The sequence below is a fragment of the Chinchilla lanigera genome, unplaced genomic scaffold (genome assembly GCF_000276665.1).
Source record: "Chinchilla lanigera isolate Chin_1 unplaced genomic scaffold, ChiLan1.0 scaffold00015, whole genome shotgun sequence".
In the NCBI taxonomy this organism is placed as follows: Eukaryota; Metazoa; Chordata; class Mammalia; order Rodentia; family Chinchillidae; genus Chinchilla; species Chinchilla lanigera.
The window spans coordinates 28,007,925-28,019,700 of record NW_004955416.1 but is presented as its reverse complement, the minus strand read 5'-3'; the positions used below and the strand labels follow the sequence as shown (position 1 = coordinate 28,019,700).

General features: G+C 53.3%; 1 pseudogene; it reads left to right on the top strand.

Moving 5' to 3' along the window:
- Window positions 1-720: 720 nt before the first annotated feature.
- Window positions 721-11,776, top strand: part of LOC102009053 — a 29,380-nt pseudogene continuing 18,324 nt past the window's right edge.

Below are 11,776 nucleotides of genomic sequence, written 5' to 3'. Positions count from 1 at the left end.
GGGGAATCAGAATGACATTCAAGCCCTCTGTCCCAAGAATGGAACATTTGCCCTCGGAAGGGCAGCCCTTACGCCCTGCCTCATGTCCTGCTGCAGCCCGCTGCCCAGCCGGGCACCTCAAAGCCAGGGCCGGTTGTGCCACTGTCTGCTCCAGGCCTTGGGATCCTGCGGCCTTCCCTGTTCCTGTCTTCCCTGCCCCTAAGAGTGAGGGTTGAGGCAGCCTGGCAGCCATGTTCTAAGCAAAGACTGCCGCGCGGGAACCACACCTGTTATGGTTGTTACCTGAAGTGGCCCTCAAAAGGCTCACTGTATTGAAGGATAAGTTGCCAGCTGATAGGTGTTCAGGAGTGGTTGGATGAGGAGGGCTCTGACTTCCTCAAGTGGATTAACCCATTGACTTCCTAGGTCCATGGGCGCTTACTAGGAGGTGGGACCTCATTGGGTGGAGCTAGTCACAAGGGCTGTGCCCATGTGACCCGAGGGGCAGAAGACACCCTCCTGGCCAGACCTGCATTTGTTTGTTCTCCCCCTTCCCCCAAAGCGGTGGGAAACCCAGGAGCTCTTCAGCTTCAGGAGGTGATGACGGTGCGCAAGGTCAGGAGGCCTTGCTCGGTGGTGGCCTTCATCAGTCGCTCAGCCCCCCGGCCTCATCCCCCCATTGTGAGCTCACTGTGGAAGCCACAGCGCTGTGAAAGCTCTCTGGGAGCATCACAGGCGGGGCCCAGTAGACTGAAGCCTTGGCTCTGTCTTGGAAGTAGATGATGTGTAGTATTAATAAAGGAGATGTAAAATATATCAGAACGTTCATGCCTGGACCCACGCCAGGGAGCACAGTGAGCTGCCGGCAGCAGTAGGCACACCTCCCCCTTTAGGTCTCTGCTTCGCGAGAGTTGCCAGGGTGTTTACTTTCTGAGATGAGATCCTGCCTCCAGCCCCGACGGACTGGGGGTGCGGGGCTGAGAATTTGCCTTGCCAAGCTGTGCAGGCAGAGAGGCTGTTCAACAGGATTGCTAAGATGGAAGGGTGTACCGCTTCAGCCTGTCTCATGTGGGGGTGGTCTGCCTGTGACAAGGCAGAGAAAGAGAGGCTGAGAGAGACCCTCGATCAAACCGTACCTGAAACCATCAACTCAAGCATCTCAGACATCTGAACCTATAAGCCCCACGATATCCTCTCATTTTTCTTATGGCAGGTGGCCTGCAGCTGGAAGTGTCTTGACTATTACATAAGACATAGAGAGCTAAGAGTGTGTGAACCTGCTCCACCCTGGCCGTCCACCCCAGGCTGCTGACGTGCCGGGTCCTGGGTCCGGTGCTGGGGGCACCAGGGTGAGTTATGTCTCCAGTCACAGGTGCTGCTGTGGGGGTAGACATGAGACCAGGCCACACTGCCCTGTGTTGGGTCCTGGAGGAGGGCAGTGGGGCAGGGCTTCCCACAGAAGGTGACATGGGCTCATCACAGCAGAGAGCACAGCACAGCTAGCAGTGAGCTGGCGTGGCCAGGCTGCAGACAGATGCAGTGCCCGGGCTCCCACAGGACCCCAGGGCTGGCCCTTTTGCAGGGAGCACTGGCAGCAGAAGGCTGGAGGGGAACTCAGGAGGACACGCGTGGTTGAGAGTAGCAGAGGAAGTGGGGGAAAAAGTAAATTGTTAAAGCTCCAAATGGTAAAGCAGTGACCTTTTTCATACACAATTTCAACTTCTCGCAGCTGGCAACAAGCCTGATTCACGCTGAGCAGGGCCCAGAGCAGCCAGATGTGCTCACAGCTGCCCAGCAGCAGGATACCACAGCCACTGTCCTGTCTCAGCCCAGCCCCGTCCCGGGCTTTGGCGTCCAGGCAGGAGAAACTTGGCTCTCCCGAGCTTTTCAAAATAAAGTGGTTTTTATTTCATATTCACGAGAGAGGTTGCAAAATAAAATTGGGGTTGGTGCTTTTCATATTATTTATGTAATTCTCCCCCATCTCTCTTCCCAAAAGCAAGTCACAAAAGGGCCTTTGTTCTCCACCAGTTCAAAGCCAGCTCCTCCCGGGGAAGACTTACGAGTGCTCACAAGGAGGAGGCTGGGATTTACAACGGCTGGCTGTCAGAGCAGAAGTAAGGTCCGCACCAGCGTTGCACAGGTTTGCACACTGCAGGAGCTGTGTGAATGGATTTCCAGTGTGACAGGGCCGCGTGGGGGGCAGGCTGGGGCAGGGGGAGCAGTTCACATCCACCTCTGCACGCATTGCCTCCATAGCCTCAGTTCTGCCCCTACAGAACCGAGTGTGTGTATGCTGGACTCCATCAGACCATTCCATGGGGTTCCTGGAGGTTGTCTTAGAAGCCGGTGGGCCCGGGGGTACCCCACACCCACACCTGCCTTTCTGACGGCTTCATGGGTTGTGTGTCCACGTCCTATTTTGTTTCAGGAAAACTTACGTTAAACAAAAGTTTGCAAAGCGCTGGCCCAGATCACCTTGAAGTCCTGGCAGATGCAGGGTCCCAGGGCATTACGAGGGCCAGAGAGTCAGAGCCTGCGCAGCCTGACAGGTCTCCAGGCTGTTTGGCCTCAGCGTGCTTCTGGAACCTGGAGTCGTGACTACCTAATAGGAGCCAAGCCCGGGGCAGGGCCTTGTGGTGCCCGGAGGTGCAGAGGGGTTCAGGCCCCGGCTGGGGGAGCCAGCCAAGTGTGGACAGATGGCTACACTGCTCTCTGTGGCCTCTAGCCCTTTGGTCCCTACGCCCCTGAGAAGATGAATGTCAGGAATTCAGCACAGGGCGCTCCAGCACCCCCAAAGCAACAGGGAGCAGGATGTGCCTACAGCCTCTGCTGAGTGTGGCTTCTTGTCCCTGTGGTGGCCCCAAGCTGGGAACCTATGGCGATCTGGGCTAACCTCATCAGGGAGGCCCAGGACATGGCAGACCCATGGGGACCCTCGGTGAGGACACCCAGCTTCCTTGGCCACACAGCTATCCTGAGCAGGACCTGGACCTGCATGGGAGTCCTCGAGGTGGCAGCCGTGGCCTTGGACACCTCCCCTTTCCATTGGTGCAACCCCTGCAGGCCTGGCCAATAAGCCCAGGGCCTATGGCCTCCCGATGTCCAGGTCAGCTCCTTCGCAAAGCAGCCTGGGAACTGGGGGGGAAGTGACCAGTCTCTGCCACTTGTCCCTGCCTTGGTGACTCTTGTTCATCCGTGGAGGGGGCTGGTGGGCAGGCTGTTGTAACGGGAGTGAGGGATGCCTGTCCTGCCATTTGGGAGGGCAGAGACGCATTTTTGCAGGTCCAGGGTGATGTGAGACAGGGCAGAGAGTGGGTGTGGGATGTGCTGCAGGAAAACCAAACCTTCCCCATCCCAGTACCTCACTCCCAGAGATGTAGCCTTCCCTGGTGAGGGGCTCTGGGAATCTGGAGAGCGGAGAACAGAGGAGGGGAGGTAGCTTCTGTGTGGATTGCCTGGAAGCCAGGAGAACGAGCATTTGTGAAGTCCTATCCAGGTTTCAGTTTCTCAGACATGGCTTCCTGTGCCTTCCAGACTGGGGTGAATCCTGGGGACCCGAGCCTGGCCTTTCTTGAGGGCCTTCCTATCACCACGGTTGCTGGCCGTTGAGCTCTCTGATAAATATCAGCTCAGGGAGTTGAGACATCAGGGCCCTGGAGCAGCTTGGTGAGGGCAAGGGATATTCTGTGAAAACCACAGCTCAGGGGTGGCCTGTCTGCTCACCCCATTTCCATGAAAGCAGTTCTTTCAACAATAACGGCTCCCACATCCCAGAAAAGCCGCCACGGGGTTGCAAGTCATCTCTGAAAGCCTGACTGTCCATACTCATTGCAGTGCTTTGTGGGAGGCCCGAGGCTCCCCAGTTCACCCTGGAGGGCGCCAAGCAGCCATGGCTGTCCAGGACCCCAGGGCAGATTGTGGTGCTCCCCATTTTACACACAGGAAGACCAAAGTTAGGCCCAGGACTGCAGATCACGCCAGGGGCTGCTGCCTGTCATCCTGGACTCTTTACTACATGGTGCCGGCGAGGAGAAGGACTCAATTTAACCCTCCTGGGTTCCCATGGACACCGTGTCCAGACAGTGAGTATCAACCCATTTTGCAGTTAAGAAATCACAGGCCAGAGAGGTTAAGTAACTTGACAGCTAGGATCACAACCCAGGGCTGCCTCACCCCAAAGAGCCCATCCTATGGGCCTGCTGCCTTCCTGCACGGCTTCCCCTACTATGTTGCCGGGCTGCCCGGAAGCAGCCCCTGGGGAATTTAAGAAAAGGCTCAGGACTGGACCCCAGCCCCAGCCTGGATTCTAATCCATTAGCTGCAGTGTGGTGGATGATGGGGCCTCAGTGCTTCTCAGAATTCTCCTAACCCCTCCACCCGAGCCAGGCAGGGTCAGCAAATGGGGAGCTTGGCAAACACCCCCTCCAGCTTCCTGACCACCCAGTCTGACAGTGGATGACTCGCTCTAGGCCCGTGTCCCGAGGGCCCAAGGAGCTGCCTACCGCCTACTGCAATCTGGCACAGCCCTGCTCATTTATTGGTGTGCTTATTTAACCGTGTTAATCGTCCCACCTGAGCAGATCTTTCTGGGGAGGGACCAGGTGTGGCATGTCAGGATGTCCCTTGGTGGGTGTAGGATGGCACCTGGCTCCTGGGAGGCTCATCGTCCAAGTGTGTAGAGCAAGTGAATGAACAGGAAGGGGCCCTCCCCCTCTCCATCAGGATACAGATGTTACTTCTCACTTGAGAAAAGCCCTCCGTCCACCCTTCCTGGGAATGGGAGGAGCTACAGACCCTAGACTAGTGCCCAGGTCAGACAGGGCTGGCTTCTGGGATCCAGAGGTCCGGGATGCTTTGAGCACCTTATACCCCAAAATTGTCCTGAGGGTGGGGCAAGCCTTTGGGGCATCCTCCTGTGGAGAAGCAGAAACCGCCCAGTGCAGACATTGCATGCTTTGCTTTGTAAGTTGTGCCCTCCCGCTGTGGCAGGTGGGTGGCCCAGTACATCTTGCTGTCCTGCCCAGCAGCTGTGCAGCTCCGTTCCCAGTGAGCAGCCAGCTTCACGGGAGCGGCCTGCCTGCGATGGGTAACCGAGCTCCCTCTCCCTCCCCAGGCTGGGGCTGCTACCAAACCCCTTTCCCTCGCACGCTCCCGGCAGGTACAGGGCTGGCTGGGCAAGGGTCAGCTTGAGCCCTCAGCTCCCTGGGCTCCCCAAACCTGCACATGAGGTCCTCTGCGAGCTGTTCACAGCCCCAGTGCCCAGCTCCCTACCAACCACCCTGCGCCCTGGGGCGGCCCAGCCATTACAGTTCCTGTGGGAAGGGGCTCTTCCCAAGTCGCTGAGATGCTGGATTGAGCTTCTGGCTGCTTTTGTTAGTGGTCAGCAAAGGGCAGCTGGATGACATATCGGGACACCAGCATGGAGTTTTTGAGGTGCTAATGGCCCCGGGAAAGTCAAGGTGTCTGGTGGTCCCCCGGTAACAGTAAAGGCTGTGAGTAGGGCAGGGGATCCCAGGAGGGTGGTACAGCTGGATGTGGGGAGCTCAGTGTTTGAGCTGCAGTAAGCAGGCTCCGGAGGGGAAGGAGGAGACAGGTGCAAGGAGGGTGTCAGAGGCAGCTGGCAAGTCCCCAGACAAACACAGGGGCGGCCAGTGTGCTGAGGGCAGCCAGTACGTTAAGGGGTTGGAATTTCAGGCTTCAGGTAAAGGACAGCAGGAGCAACTTCTGTGCACAGGTCACCTTTGTTTGCAGCCTGTGGGCCAGTGCTGCCCTCGGCCAGTACCCATGGGAGCCACAGGGCCTGAGAACAGCTGCTGCTGAGCCCTGGCGCCTCCTCCGCATCCTGAGCGTTTCCAAGCTGCTCCTGGGGCCTGGCTGTCGCCCAGTGATCTCAGCCAGGACGGAAGATAAACCGGCCACCAAATATGATTCCCTGGGGCCCCAGCACCTGGCCAGCCTGGGCCACATGGCAGTGGCCCTCGGGTCTTTGTTCTAGGACTCTGCACCTGGCCAAGGAGGAGCTCACTCCGCAAAGTCCGGGCCTGCTGGGCCAGGCTGAATGGGCTGCTTCATGAATTGTGTACGAGGTCGTTCAGACAGGGACCGTGCACTAGCTGCTCGCGGCCGGAGATAAGGCCCTCACACCTGGCCTTGTTTTTCAAGATACCTAGTGATGTGACGGGTGGTTTTCGTGAAAGGAAGTCTGAAAATTCCAGGACATAAATAAATCAGCAGATCATTTATTGGGGTCTGTTGAGGCCTGCTGTCCCCCCGCGTGTTTTGACTGAGCGCTTCAACTTGTTCTTTCATCACGTTACTAAGCTGCCATGTCCTTGTTGACATCAGTACTCTTTTTCTGGATTGTGGCAACTGGTGCCTGCACCCCTCCTTTAAATTGTGGGTGTCGGACATATCTCAGCGACAAGGAAAGTGACGAAGACACATACACACTCACATGCACTCAGTGTGACGAATTACGTCATGCACTGCAAGTGACATCAGCGGCTGATGGGCCACATGTACAGCAGGGATCCAGTAAAGTTACAGTGGAGCCAAGAGATTGCAATTGCTTCGTGACGTCATGTGCTTGTGGTGGTGAAAGTACAGCACACACAATTATGCACAGTGTATAACACTTGATAGTGACAATAAACAGCTGTTGCTGATTTGCATATTGACTGTACTACACATTTTAGGAGACAGGGTCTTGCTATGTAGTTCAGGCCAGCCTCAAATTCTCTATGTAGCCCAGGCCAACCTTGAACTCACGGTGATCCTCTTGTCTCAGCCTCCCAAGTGCTGGGAATACAGGCGTGCTCCACTACACCCGGCATATACTATATTTTTAATTATTATGTAAAAGTGTACTCTGCCAAATATTAAACAGCACGTTCTCCAGTTCATGTTCCAATTCCCATGATGGCATCCAGCGGAGTGGCTGATGTAGACCAGTGCTGGTGAAGCTGTGGTACATGCACTACAGGTGACTGTTATCACTGAAAGCTCCAGGAGATCTATGTCACTGACCTAACCATCCCAGATGGGTTGAGTCTGCTCTATAGTGGCAGCACAATGATGAAATTGTCTTAATGATGTACTTCTCACAATTTATGCCGTGGTGGAGAGGCGCTTGCCTATCCTATGTTGGAGGCCACCAATGCACTGACTTGTGGTGCTAGTTAACTTGATTTAGTGCAAATCTTAAACTTGAGCAGAGCCTTTGCCATCTCTAGCACAAAGTTCTTAACTGCTATCTATTCAAACTAATCATCTGTGTGAGTCAGAATTTCCTTAATATGCTCTAACTAGAAAAAATGCAAAAGTAAATAGGAAAGCAAGGCTGATAGGAATCCATCAACCAAACCCAGATTTTTAACTGCATCCTTGGCATGGTCCAGGCCCAAATAGATCTCAAACTGAAAGAAACACAAATTAGATAATGATTTTCACATTTACTTACATCTTCTCTAAACAAGTAAGTATTTGGCCCATTGCAGTTTTTACTGACATCTCCATGTACGTTCCCATTTTTTAACACTCTGAAATCCCAGGGAAATGCTCATGTTCCTAGGTTATTATCTGCCCCCCCACTCACCAGTTCCTCCTCCCTGTATTTGCTGCTTGTTCTCTGTCCTTGTTGTTCACTTTTCCTCTTCTGATAATCCACCCCCTTGACTTTGGCCTCTGACAGAGATAGGGAGGGTGAAGGCCGGCAACCTGCCTAGTTAATGATTTTTATGCTGTTCCACCATAGTTTTATAGTTGAACACATAAAATACACTTACACCTGTGAACTTCTGCTTCTTTCTGTTTATATGTTACTGATCTGTATGCTATTTCATTGTTAAAAGGGTGGTCATAGTTAAACACATACTTGGAAGCCCACTGGCATGGAGGGAGGAAGCTCAGGAAGGGAGTGGCTGTCTGGATTTGTCCCTCAGATCCAGGAAGATGATGTCCAATCGGAGCTCCAAACTTCTTAGGGCTCCACCTTGGTCTGGGGGTAGAACCCCCCCTCTCCCCATTTCCCGCCCTCTGAGTTCCCATCTGATGCTCACCTGGTGCCATTCCAATCAATATCCTGGCTCTCTAGAAATTCCAGCCAGACTCCTCCCAGGGAATCAATGTCTCAGCCCCCTGAGAAGAGCACCCTAAATGTAAATGAATGAATTGTAAGCTCTGGTTTAAAATGTGAGTCTGCTGTGAATTTAATTACTGGACTCAATTTCCCCTCCCACACCATCTTCTACATGTGACACATGGACAGGACCCTAGGCCAGCCAAACCCCACTGGTATTGCTGATGGCATGACACCCCGGGGCTTCCAGGTGAAAAGCCGTATCATCACCGTGCCCACTTTCTTCACAGTGGAATCAGATGAGAACAACACCTGTGCCATCGTTCATTTGTGACAAGTGGGAGTCCTGGCCCAAGGCATTCAGCTTCATCACCAGGGTGTGCCCGTGGGAGATGAGCGTCAGCCAGCTCACATCTGGGGAAGGGCTGCTCTTGTGAGGACCAGTGGAGCCACATTTGATGCTAAGGGCTCCTGTGGTGTGACACTCCTCACGAGGGACCCTACCTATGGGAAAAGTCCCTCATGACTGGGTCTGAGTGTCAGGCGCTCCTTCTGCACGCTTGGCTGCCCATTGGGATGGTCATCTGATGTGAACGGTTCTTTCCGGAGCCCCTGGACCCAGAAGAGGTTTGCCTGGCCGGGTGTCTGAGGATGGATGGGTGAGACCACCTTAGAGGAAGGGTTCTGTTGCAGTTGGACCCTGCCTACTCCCCTCTCAAGCCCGGCTCTGCTAAGGGTGGGCGTTCCAGTCCATTCTGGAGAGTGTCACGTGGGTCTGGGTGGTCGAGGGAGTGAGTCCTATGGTGACTCACAGGGCTGTTCTGCAGGCAACAATTCTGCACATGAGGCAGAGTACGGATGGTGAGTCAGGGTCCAGAACGGGACCTAAAAAATGTGCTTCAGAAAGATTGGGATATCTGCACATTCTTGCCTCTCTCTGTGAAAAGTACAGCGTTTATCACCTAAAACCTTGAAAGGGAGTCAGCCCTGTGCGTGTGGCAGCCCTGGGAGTTCTGTGGGATGTTGTGACCGCCGTGTTGCTGCTTGATAGTTTGGTTTTGAATTGGTTGTCAACTCCAAATGTGTCTGAATGTGAAGTTGCTTTTAATTTAGAATTGCTGTAGTGTGCCTGCTCAGGTCTTATTCACTCATGAGGGGTGTGCAGAGAACTAAAAACGTTCCCTAACATGGCAGGAAATCAATATTCTGGTTAATATTCAAAGTCAGTAGCCATTTCCAAGCCAAAACTTTCTGTCTTGATGTAATCAGCCTAGATTTCCTTCCCTTCCCTTCCCTTCCCTTCCCTTCCCTTCCCTTCCCTTCCCTTCCCTTCCCTTCTCTTTTCCCTTCTCTTTTCTTCCTTCCTTCCCTCCTCCCTTCCTTCCTCTCTTTCTTTTTCTTCTTTTCATTACTGAGGACTGGACCCAGTGCCTTTGCATTGAGCTATACTTCTAGCCCTCTTTACTTATTTATTTTTAATTTTAACACAGTCTCCATAAATTGCTAAATTGCCTTGACTGGGTTAGAACTCTCTATCCTTCGTCCTCAGCCTCTCAGAGTACTGTAATCGTAGGAATGGACCACCATGCCTGCCTTGACCTGGAATTTTTTATTTTAAACCTGTTTTAGTGAGTAATGCCAATGCATACTTTAAATTTATCAGATGATCTTTCAAATATGTAAAATTTGTGCAGATGAATATTTCTCTGCAGTCTGCTCTGTAACCTATGAGGGAGAGTGTTCTGCGTTTTCTTGTTCAAGATCATGGTTCTAGGTGTGGGCTTCTGTGTGCTTCCTTCCAGTACCCTGCCTGTGTCAGACATCACCAGTTGATCACAGTATCTCTACCCTGATTCACAAATCCTTCCCAATACCTGACTGCAGGCAGTGCTCCCAGTGAATCTTTTGGCCTGTTTTCTTCTTGGGGAATATAAGTATCCAACAGTTATTAAGTGGGTGTCAGGTACTGAAGTAGGTGCTGGAAATCAGTGGTGAACAAAAGAGGAAACAGCTGTGCTTTGGTGGCATTTGCTATTTAAATGGGGCTGTCATGGGAGGGGCCCACAGAAACAGATGCACCATTTCAGCAGTGGGAGACAGTGGCTGGAGCTAGGGGAGTTTGTCCTGGGGATGCTGTGAAGGAAGACATTTGAGACCTGGAGGGAGGTGGGAGGATGGAGGACCCAGGAAAGGGAGCATTGAAGACATGAAAAGGCGGTGTACCGGTGTAACGTCAACAAACTACAAGAGAAAATGACAACAAATTCAGCTTAAAGATCTTAACTGGCTTTTATTTGTGGTTCTAAAATAGAATGAGTGCTCGGGTGGATGAGGTGAGCAGAAAAGTTTATCTTTATAGACAGAAGGGCTCCGGAAAACAAAAACAGAACCCAGAGCAGATGGGTTGGTTTAAAGTTTCCTTCCTGGGAGGGTTAAAACAGAAAACCCCTTAGCACGCCGGCTCAGACCCACTGGGACTCTTGCTTGGTCACTGCCAATCTGCTGGTTTTGTTTGGAAATCGGCCTGGTTTGGAGTTCAGTTTGGCTACGTGGTACTCAGTATGAATGACTCCATTCTGGTTTGGTCTAGTCCACTGGAGTCCAGTCCAGGAGGATGGTTCAAAGCAATGGCCTCCTATGCATTTTATTTAGCAGGGCCGTGCGTCTGGACAGGCAAGAAGAAAGACCAGACAGGGCCTTCCAGGCCACGCTAAAGTTTGCTGTCGTCACTGAGAAGGAAGAAAGCAGCCCCTGGCCCTGGAGCTGGGCCTGGTACTGTTGGAGCTGCCTGGCACTGCCCTCCGCCTGGTGTCCTGCGGATACCAACAACCTCGCAGAGAACCAGTGCCAGGCTAGATCCCCCTCAACTATGATGAGTACAGGATAAGGCTTCTTAGAACTGTATCATCACTGACAAAATCCAGGGCCCGGCACCAGACAGCAGCAAACATCCCCTCTTAGGTAAAATGAGCAAGGTGGCAACCTTACCTCTCCCTGGGAGGTCCTCCCTGCAGGTAAGGTGGGGACATCTGTTCACAGCACTCTCCCTGCTTCCGGCGGGTACCCAGTGTGGAGCACGGCCCTCCGCAAAGCCACCCATGCTAGCCAAGCCCTCAGTGTCTCCTGCCCCAGGGCATGTGTGGCTGCCCGGTGTGTGTGTGTGTTCCCCCTGCGGCATCTGGGATGCCCACGCTTGCTTCCCCACGGCTGCTTTCAGTGGTGCCTGCAGGAGCCCTGGGGTGGGAAGGGGAGATGGCATCTTCTCTTTTTCCTCCTCCTCCTCCTGTCATCCAGTTCTGACCCCATCCTAACTGGGAGCAGAAGGGAAGACATCTGGGAAGCTGTTACTTAATCACTATTGTCCTTATGACCGGGCATGGGCAATCTTCTTTCTGGGCACTGAGTTGCCCTGTGGGTGCCTCATGCCATTCTCTCCAGGGCAGCTGGGCTGAGTGCCCCCGACCCAGGTGAGCTCATTTTCCTATGGGCTGGCACCTCTGGCTTCTCACTAGCTGCCCAGCATGTGTGGACCCCACCATGTGACTTTTGATCTGACCTTAGAGATACAGTCTGCCCTGGTGTCTGCCCTGCAGTCAGAGTAGGGTGCGGGCCCAGTATATGTTCTTAGATTTCCTAGGTTTTGGGGTCATTCGTCCAACAGTCCAAGAGAAACACAGCAGGATTCTGTGGGCTCCTTTTGAGCCTTGGTCATGTGAT